At 45.9% G+C, this 9927-nt stretch overlaps 1 protein-coding gene across 1 annotated transcript in view; it reads left to right on the forward strand.

Moving 5' to 3' along the window:
• sacs (sacsin molecular chaperone) overlaps positions 1 to 9927 on the forward strand; it is a 123291-nt gene that overhangs the window by 98108 nt on the left and 15256 nt on the right. The window lies entirely within an intron of this gene.

Here is a 9927-nt window from a genome sequence, read left to right on the forward strand (position 1 = left end):
TTCAGCAGCAGACCACAGTTATTTTTCCTGCCAGAAATATTACAGACCATATTTGCAGCAGACTCCAGCAGCCCATTTAAAGATCACTAATTAGGCCACTTGCCACCTGGGACAAATGGTCAGAACATGTGGGTGTACCCGCTGCCTTATTCATATGCAAACAACATAGGATCCTGACCTGTGTTCCACCTGTTCAAGGTAGCCATGCTGGACGTACATTTATAACCACAGGGTGGGCCTTGGATGTCCAAGGGACGACTGCTGCTTTCCTGTCATTTTCGTCTGTGTATGGTGAAGACAACTTGGAGTGGGAAATGTGGCAGTGGGTTGAGTTAATCAGGTGGGAGGCGAAATGTTGAAATTCCGATAGCAGGTTAAGGTGCAGAGATTAAGTCAGTGGTGGGTTAGGCCTACACTGTCTCATGGTGGGTTCCTGCTTGTAATACCATGCATGCCATGAATACTCATTATAGTAACATTTTTTGAACTTGTGCCCTACCTTTAAGATTAAGTCGGTGGTGAAAGTGAAACTTGTGACACCTGGTTCATGTTCGTTTAAAGGTGGCATGCACCAGTTGGTTGTGTGCAGTTGGTATCTGAGGTGAGTGGTTATTGTCTTTGTTGAACTTTGCAGCACAAGAGAGGGGAGCAGGAGAATGGAAGCTTGCATGGAGGACCGGGACTGGCAGGGCAAGCCAGGGTGAGGGCAAGTGAGAGGGTTTGGGCAGGGGCATGGAGGAGTGGATGAGAGCGCTGAGCGAGGACACAGGTTGGGGTCGGGATGTACAAGTGCACAGTGGGAAAGGTCTGGCACATTGGGTGCGGTGGGGGTGTGGGTCCAGTCAGTGTAGTGAAAGAAAAGGAGGGGCCTAAAGGGCTGTGTCAGTACTGTTCACATGTGGATCCTTTGTGTAAAATTCAGAGTGCTGGCTGGTAGAGGGTATGTTTACTGTCACAGAGAGGAGGTTGATTTGCTAGGGGGGGTGGGTGGGCGGGCAAGTCCAATCTGAGGTGGGGATATATAAAAGGTCTCATAGGGCAGATCACAGGATCTAATGAAAAAACTTTAAGGATGATGCGGGGAGGGTGTAGGAACAGGGGAGAAATCTTGACGAAGTTGGGTAGGCTCAATGGGGAGAGATGGCATGACAACTTCCACGATGACAGGGTTCAGCATGGTTGCAGTGTGGGGGGAAGTGTGGTTCAAGGGTTACAGAGGGAAGCCGCGCAGTCATTTTGAGAGGGTCAAGGATGATGGGGCAAAGTTGAAGGTGACAGGGATGAAGTTGGAGGACCATGGGTTGCAAAGCCATGCTCTAACGCTAAAGGTCACCATTTTTGGAATCATAACCTGTAGCTGCCATGAGTGCAGATCCAACTGGGAGGATGCCAGTGTGGGCTGGGTGGAGTTTTGGGTGTGAACAATGGGAGGATTGGAAAATCTCACTGCTCAGCAGCTGTATGAATGGAATTCATGAACACATGTACTTATATCATGGTCCGCCTTTTTCACAAGGTTCACCTGGTGTAACACCTATGGGTCTCATACATCCAGTCTTCCTACAACCTCGGCAGCAGAAAGAGAGGACAGAAGAGGGCTTTTACCAGTGAACTGCTGAGGCTACGAGGCTAGCAGCTGACAGCACCAGACAGGGAGGATGGTCAGGAGGCAGCCATCCAGGGAAGGAATTGGAGAAGGTTACTGGCATGGCAGCACATCTTCAAGATGTGGATAAACTATCTCCAGATGTCTGAGAGGCAATGCTAGGGATGCCTGAGGATGTCCCAGGAAGCGATCGCCAAAATATGCAGGATCCTGCAGCGAGACCTGCAGCCACATGGAATTGGTGGTAACCCCACCTGTGGACCTCAAGGTGATTGCATTGCTCAACTTTTTCTCCACTGGCTGCTTCCAGGGCTCCATAGGTGAAGTGTGGCATTTCGCAGGCTGTCTCACACACACAGGGGCATGAAAGAGGTGACCAATGATCGACCTCTTCCATCGTGCCATTGAGTTCATCAGGCTCACCACAGATGATGACAGTCAGGGATCAAGCCAATGGCTTCGTGGCCATCATTCGTTTCCCTAGAGTGCAAGGGGTAATTGATTGTACTCATGCGCCATTACATTTCCCTTGGGACAGCCAGTGGCATATGTGCAAGGGATTTCACTTTCGAAACTAATTTGTGACCATAGGCCTGTGCTCATTTCCCAGGGAGTTGTCTTGACTCAATATGTCTTGCAGAGCTCAGAGCTTCCTGAGCTTTTCAAGGCCCCTGCCCAGATTGATGACTAGATCCTGGGTGACAAGGGCTATCCCCTCTGGACCTGGTTGATGACATAAATGAGGCATCCCCATAGCGCAGCAGAAGAGCGCTACGACACAGTCTACACCTGCACTGGAGTCATCATCGAACAGACCATTGGCATGTTGAAAAGGAGCTTCTACTGCTTTGGCAGGTCCGGAGGTGGGGGCTCTGCAGTACATACCACACAGGGTTTCACAGATAGTCATGGTACATTGTGCAGTGCACAATGTGGCCATGCAATGTTTGCATCAGGATGACAGGGAGGAGCAACATTCCTCCTCAGATGAGGACGAAGGGGTTGAGCCTCAGGACAAGGATATGAATGTGCGTGAGCCATGGAGAGATGTACCAGGGATACCGGGGACAATCTCATATATACAAGATTTGGCCAACATTGAGGAACCTGCATGACCATTGTCCCATCACCAGATAGGTTTGCCTGCTTGGCTCATCTACCAACCCCTGCCAGCCTCTCCCCACCACCCAAGGAGGAACCTCTGAACCTGCATCCTCTACCACCTAGAATAACAAGGGGAGTGGCACCTCTGTCACACACTCACAACAGAAGCCTGTTACCCAGCACAACTGATGTGCCATTGGGTGCACATCAAGCAGCTTATAATGACCACAATCTCAGAACCTGTTGCATCTTTACAGGTCACTGACTTCACATAAGGCGGTTCACTTGTGCCATGCAATATAATCTCAGCTAATCTCGTGGATACTGCAAATAAAAGAGTGTCTGCAGAGCCCACATTTTCTTCAATGTCTCACAGAGTCCACAGTTGCTCACCCCGTGATCTCTGTCCAGGCCACTTTTGTCAGATGGGATGCTCTCCAGTTACCATTACTCGGATGGGCACCTCCCATTGTTCCCTGATGGCCTGGAGGAGAATGTACAGGGAGGTGTCGCTGAACTGTGGAGCTGGTCTATGTCTTTGCTTTGACATGTTGTTGGCTTTGAGGTAATGGAGGGTGGGGTCCATGGACAGTGGGTTTTAACGAGGGAGGAGTGATGGGGGAGAAATTTGAAGCTGGCTGAGGGTTGTGAAGGGTTGGAAAGAAAATTGCAGTAACCTGCAAAACAAACTGACGTGCAACCTATGTCCTTGATGCAGAGCCTCCCTGCTTGTCCTGGCAGCTCTTTTATAGTCTGCCCCCACCTGCTGAACAGTAACCTGATGGCAGGCTCCTTGAATGGAAACCCACCCCACCACACATTTACACGTTTCACATGCCCGCTGCAGGCCCTTTAAATTTTCCTATGAGTCGATTGGGTGCTGGCTTCCGACATACAAGCCGAAGTGGCACCTTCTTCCAGTTCTGCTGTTGGGAACGGCACGCCACTGATTAAATTCTGTCCATAGGATAACTTTTCATACAGCCTTTTTCTATCTAGCAAGTATGACTCAAGGCAGATCATATACATTGGGCTGAATTTTAACTTTAAAAATAATTGCAGATCAAGATCATTTCTGTGTCCCAAACATGTGCTTACTGGCAGCGCTCCTGCTAGCGTGATCTTCTGCAAGGCGGTCTCTTAATTGGTCATCTGCTTGCTTAATGCCCAATTAAGGATGGTGAAGGGCTTGCAGCCCCACTGGCGAGGTAGATGCTGCTACTGTAGAAAGGAAGTCTGGAGGGTGCCCCTGTCTTGAGGTGCCCTCTGAAGGGAGACCGCTCCAAAGAATGGCCTGTGGCTGCAGCTGTAGCCCAATGGTTCCTGTGGCTCTGGTGTGGTTAAGTATAGACAGCTTCCATCCTGTCAACGGTAAGCTGCCTCCAGGCACCAGATGGGCTTTGGCCTCAGGAAGATCCAAGCAGCATCCCTAGTCTTCCCATAATTGGACACCTACATGTGCAAATTGGTTACCCGCTGCTGCCGGGTGAGTAGTCCTTGCTGCTTCCGTCCCACCTCTGACAATGTCGGCCAGAGGCAGGAACTCGTTGGCCCACCGACCTGACGGTCTCCTGTCCTACTATTCTCTCGGTCTTACCATCAATGTTGCCTTGGCGGGATCAAAAAATTCTGCCCAAAGGATTATCGGACTATTTGCCTCGGGGAGAAAACAAATATTCTTTTCCTCCAGCGTCTTGTTCTGATGTATTCCATGGTTTTCCTCAAAACCCTGTAGAATGAACTGTTTTATATAGTGTCCTTTCCAAAAAGAAACTCTTTAACAGTTTGCAGACCCTTAGTTCCTTATCTCTGTAATCATCTTCATTGTTTCTTCTTAACTACTTCAGGTGTAGGCCCAGATTTTGCAGTAATAATAATAGTGAAATTGTCACCGTTATCTTAAACTGACTATAGCTTCTGGAATCTGCACATGCACTGTTACAGGTGGATGTTCAGAACTTGCTGCCAGTGACTCTACGCTTCTCCCTGAAGACTGCAAGTCTGAAACCAAGTAGAGGTCATTGAACTGAAAAGGACTTGCTCTTTTACACTATTATTCTCATGTAAAAAAAAATTGAAAGAGTTTCAACTTGTTGAATTAGGTGTAACTAGGTTTTTAAGGGCATACTAAGTTCATGATTACTGCTGAAAAACCTCTCTGGCTCTGGAAAACGAACTTTATATTTTGTGGAATGCCAAATTTCTCCTTTATGATAATCTTATTTTTAAAGAAGTTCATCTATGTTATTTCAGCTTCAACCTTAATCCCTGATGTATGTCCCAATCATTTATTTCACTCACTGTAAGATTTAATTAGGATTTTGTGGCACAGTGGGTAGCGCCCCTGCCTCTGAGCCAGAAGCTGTGGGTTTGAGTCCCACTCCAGGACTTGATGGGCATGGAAGGTGCATTAACAGCGTGGCTGAAGAGATTGATTATCAACCTGCAAATCCTTCCAATACACACATGGCAGGTGGTAAGAGCGGAAGAGATTCCTGGTCAGCCATGCTTGATGTGGAGTGGCACCCCTCAAGCTTCTAGCCTCTGTTAACGGGCTAACTAGCTATGGAAACAGACAAAGGAAGGCACAGGAAGAGAATCAAGGTCAATAAGATTAATTAAAAGTGAATGATAATCAGTGCTTTTTGCATCTTGGTTTGTTACCTGTAAAAAAAAACAGCAAGTGATTGACTGTCACCCTGCTTGATGATATCACAGTTGTTTAATGCCTGGTGATTCCCTTTGTAACAATTATGAGGTTTGTATCTTTTGGGGCTAAGTATTTGATTTAGTGCAATGTGAAGGAATGAAGAAGTCATGTGACCTGTTTTGAATTCTGCCCGAAAACAAGCTTGGGTATCTTGGTTGTTAAAGGCTAAGGGGGGCGGTTCCAGGTTGTGTTACTGGGAAGACGAAGCAAGATATTCACACGTGTGAACAATGACCAGGGCAGTTGTGCTGACAGTAGCTAGTCTCCAATCACAGAGAGACACTAGGAATGTACTGTTTTGCAAATGACTATACTTTAAATTGGCTATTTAATTCCAAGATAGAATGAAGCTGGGGGTCTAGAGGATAACTAACTAGCATTTCCATCTGGATGTAAGGCCCATATGATTCACGTTGCCATGGAGATGGTCTTTGACAGGGGAAGAGCCCATAGTATAGGATTACAAGATTAAGCCAATCTAGTATAGGATCACAAGATTATTCTAAAGATATCTCTGAACCTCTCAGACAGGTCGGTCTGCAAGAATCTGAGAGAGAGAGAGCAGCGAGATTGAGGCAGCCAGACCCTATTGTTCACCACGTAGAATGTGGGTGGGAGCTCATGCTCAGAATGAAGAGACTAAATTTGTAAGGATTTGAGCAAGGCTGAAACATTTGCCTAGATTTGGCTAGAGGGAGGGTTCTCTAGAGTAAACCTTACTGCAAAAGTAAGTTCAGGGATTAGAAGTTATCAGGCTGAGGAAGGGAAAAGGAAGCAAGTCATCGGGAGCTGAGAATAGCTTTGGACTGGTTCCGGGAGAGTGAAGTGTTGAGTAAAGTATAACCATGGAGGGGGATTTTTGGTCATTCTAAAAGTTAAATGGGAAAGCTTTTCTATAGTTGAGAGTATGAGTTGCCTACTGAATGGTATTTAGATGTTGCTTTTAGTTTGTTTATTACAGAAAAATGCTAAAACTTGACATCTTGTCATGTCATCCTTCCAGTCCGTCATTTTTTTTAAAGTTATTGGTCTCTACAGGAATTGTAACACCTTGGTTTGGCGCCAGATTCAAATTACCAAGCAATGGTGAGAGGAAAATCATCCCACGATATTCCTTAAAGTTTATTTGAAAAAGATGAAATGTATTTAAGTATCTATATTTGTATTGATTGGATATTGGTGGGGATTTTCTGTATCTGCCAGTGTCGGGCGTGTCCGATGGCATGAGCGAACTCTATGGTGTGATCAGTTTCACGATAATGTGAAACCAGTTTGCGACTGTCTGCTGAGCCTGCTGATGGCGAGCTGCATATCCTGCCATCAGGAACTTCATTGTAATACATCAGCATATCATTATGAGGTCAGTCCGCTGGACTCATCTCCCCCCCCTCACTAGATTGTCCGCCCATGTCAACGTGAAAACACGCTGACATGTTTTGCAACAGCACATAAGTGATGTGCACCTGGTGGGCTGCACTTCGCTCAGGACTTCAAGGATTGTTTGCCCGCCTTGTTTCAGTCAGCACTCACAGTCATCAGCGCCAGGCTTCACAGACAGCAGCACATCACTTTTAGGGCAGCTCACGGGTAGGTCTCTACCTACCAGATCAGGCATATGTGGGTGGCTTTTCGATGGCTGCTGGGCTAGGGCTTGCTTGGGGAACGGGGAGAATTGGCCTCAGGCAAGGGAAGAAGCTGCAGGATGAGAGCTGTACTGGGGAAGGAGGGTATCCCATGGTGTGTGTGGGGGCGCATGTTGATCTGTGCAAGTGACCTCAAGATGGTGAGGGCTGAGGAGGCAGTCTCCTGAGGAGATGACACCAGATGGACTTGTGGGGGTATGTATCTGAAAATGAGCGGTGATATTCCTTGAGCTAGCAGTGAGTGAGATGCCAGTGAATGTGTGATGGGCTTGAGTGTGTGAGTCCAGAGTGATGTGATGGTTGCCATATCCTCCTCTATCTGCATTGGGTGGCCAACCTCTTCTGTGCAGCATTGGCACTGACCATCACTGCCAGCACCTGCCATGCTGGATTAGTGATGCCGCTGCCTGTCCTGCGGCCAAAACTGGGGTAGAGGACATCACGGCAGGCCTCCACGACATCCAAATGGCATTCCAGCGACATGTCATTAAACCATGAGGCTGTAGTCTTTTTGTTTTTCATGGACATCTTCCCGGCAGCAGTCATGGATTGGAAGGTCTGAGATGTGTGCGCACGGCTGGACCAAAGATAGCATGATGGAGCGGCGAGGTGATGGCATGGTAGGCAAATGAGAGCCTGCCCGCCATGGAAACGGCGTTTTACCCACTTGCTACCGCACTTAGTGCAAATCTGGTACAATGTGTTTAGAAAGCACAGCCTCAGTTGCTATAAGTTTTCTATTGATCCAAACCATTTTCCTTAGAACTTTCATTTTATGCATCAACCTGTAAGTGGCCCAAGTGCTCAGCACATGAAATTGTCAGCAATTATCAAATTTTCACAAAATGAATACATAGTTGCAGAAAAGCTGCATCTATTTTGTTAAATGCTGCAATAATTGGGGCATTTCTTTAGCTTAGAGCATAGGCAAATATTCCAGGCTACCTTGGGATAATTAAAACAATGGAAATCAATCCAGACTCCCTAAAATACATAACAAAAACAGAAACAGAAATACCTGGAAAAACTCAGCAGGTCTGGTAGCTTCGGTGGAGAAGAGCACAGTTGGCGTTTTGAATCCTCATGACCCTTCAACAGAACTAAGTAAAAATAGGAAAGGGGTAAAATATAAACTGATTTAAGGGTGGGGGGGGTGGGGGTGGAATGTTGGGACAAGCAGCCAGTAGTAGGTGGAGATAACCAAAAGATGTCACAAACAAAAGGACAAAGGTGTTGAAGGTGGTGATATTATCTAAAGGAATGTGCTAATTAAGAGTAGAAAGCAGGACAGACAAGATACAGATAGCTCTAGTTTTTCTAGGTATTTCTGTTTCTCCCCACCCCCACTAGAGCTATCTGTACCTTGTCTGTCCTGCTTTCTACTCTTAATTAGCACATTCCTTTAGATAATATTACCACCTTCAACACCTCTTTGTCCTTTTGTCTGTGACATCTTTGGTTATCTCCACCTACTACTGGCTGCTTGTCCCAACAAACGCCAGCCCCCCCCCCCCCCCAAAACCAGCTTATATTTCACCCCTTTCCTATTTTTACTTAGTTCTGTTGAAGGGTCATGAGGACTTGAAACGTCAACTGTGCTCTTCTCCGCCGATGCTGCCAGACCTGCTGAGTTTTTCCAGGTATTTCTGTTTCTGTTTTTGTTTTGGATTTCCAGCATCCACAGTTTTTTTTGCTTTTATCCCTAAGATACAAGTCTTGATAAACCTGATCTCCTCTGATCAACTTTGATTGAGGATGTTATTCATTTAATTTTTAATTAAGTTGGTTGGCTTCATGTTCACAGCTCTTTGTAGCTATTTATAATTCATCTATAATTAATAACTTACAAACTATATGTATGTTTCAGAAGCATAGTGCATATTTGGAAGCAGGCAGTGATGGTAAGAGGTGAATTGAGTCCATCAGTGTTTAGCAAAATACTTTGATTGCAGAGCCTCTTTCTCCACTGTGACAATGGGTTGGATTTTATGTTTTGCAAATCAGGTGCACCACCCATCTGTACAAATGTAAAATGTTGTGTCAGCAATACGTCATCACACCAATCTCTCGAATTATGGAAGATGAGCAGGCGTGAAAATCAGCAGCCTGTCTGCCATTTTGAAAGTGCTAATTAACAAGCTATTATGCTTGCTAATGACACAATCATCTTCAATTTTTTGTTGCCCGTTGCATTTCTCAGGTGTCAGACGTGAAAATTTTTGGGAGTGTTTATTGGTAGCTATGATGAGGTGGCACAAGGGTAGAAGACTGCCACTGAGACCGTGGTTGAATGTACCAGCAGAATCTGTTGGGGAAGGTGGCAGAATTTGTATGTTTTGACCCTTCAAAAAACAAATAATGACTTATTCTGAGAGTAGGGGCCTTAACAATTCTAGCCATGACCGACTTCCTGTTTGCAGCATTACCCATCTGCCACGTGGCATCCTGTCCTACAGTGATGATTCAGGGCGGACCCCCCCTTTGTTCCTCTAATTGGCCTCCTTCCTGTTGAACAGCCACCAATTGGCCATCCCACACATTGAATGAGTTGAGACGGCAGGGCTGGAGTAGAGTGGAGGGCAGGAGTGAACGGACCATTCAGTTTCTGTTTGGCCTCCCTCACCTTGTGGAGAAATGTAAATTCCTGCCCATAGACTGAAATTTTATGTTATTAACATGAATATCACAGTTTTTTCTTTCCTTTAGCAAAAAACGTTTGTTGGATTTTCACAGAATTATGACATTTTATTTTTGATGTTTGTTACAGGTAATCTGAAATCTCTAACTAACAACTAACTGCAGTTTGCTCTGAAAACTTTTTGAAATGTTGCCTAGAAGAACTTTAGGAATAGCATTGAATAATA

Source organism: Carcharodon carcharias, chromosome 11 (assembly GCF_017639515.1).
Source record: "Carcharodon carcharias isolate sCarCar2 chromosome 11, sCarCar2.pri, whole genome shotgun sequence".
NCBI classification, from domain to species: domain Eukaryota; kingdom Metazoa; phylum Chordata; class Chondrichthyes; order Lamniformes; family Lamnidae; genus Carcharodon; species Carcharodon carcharias.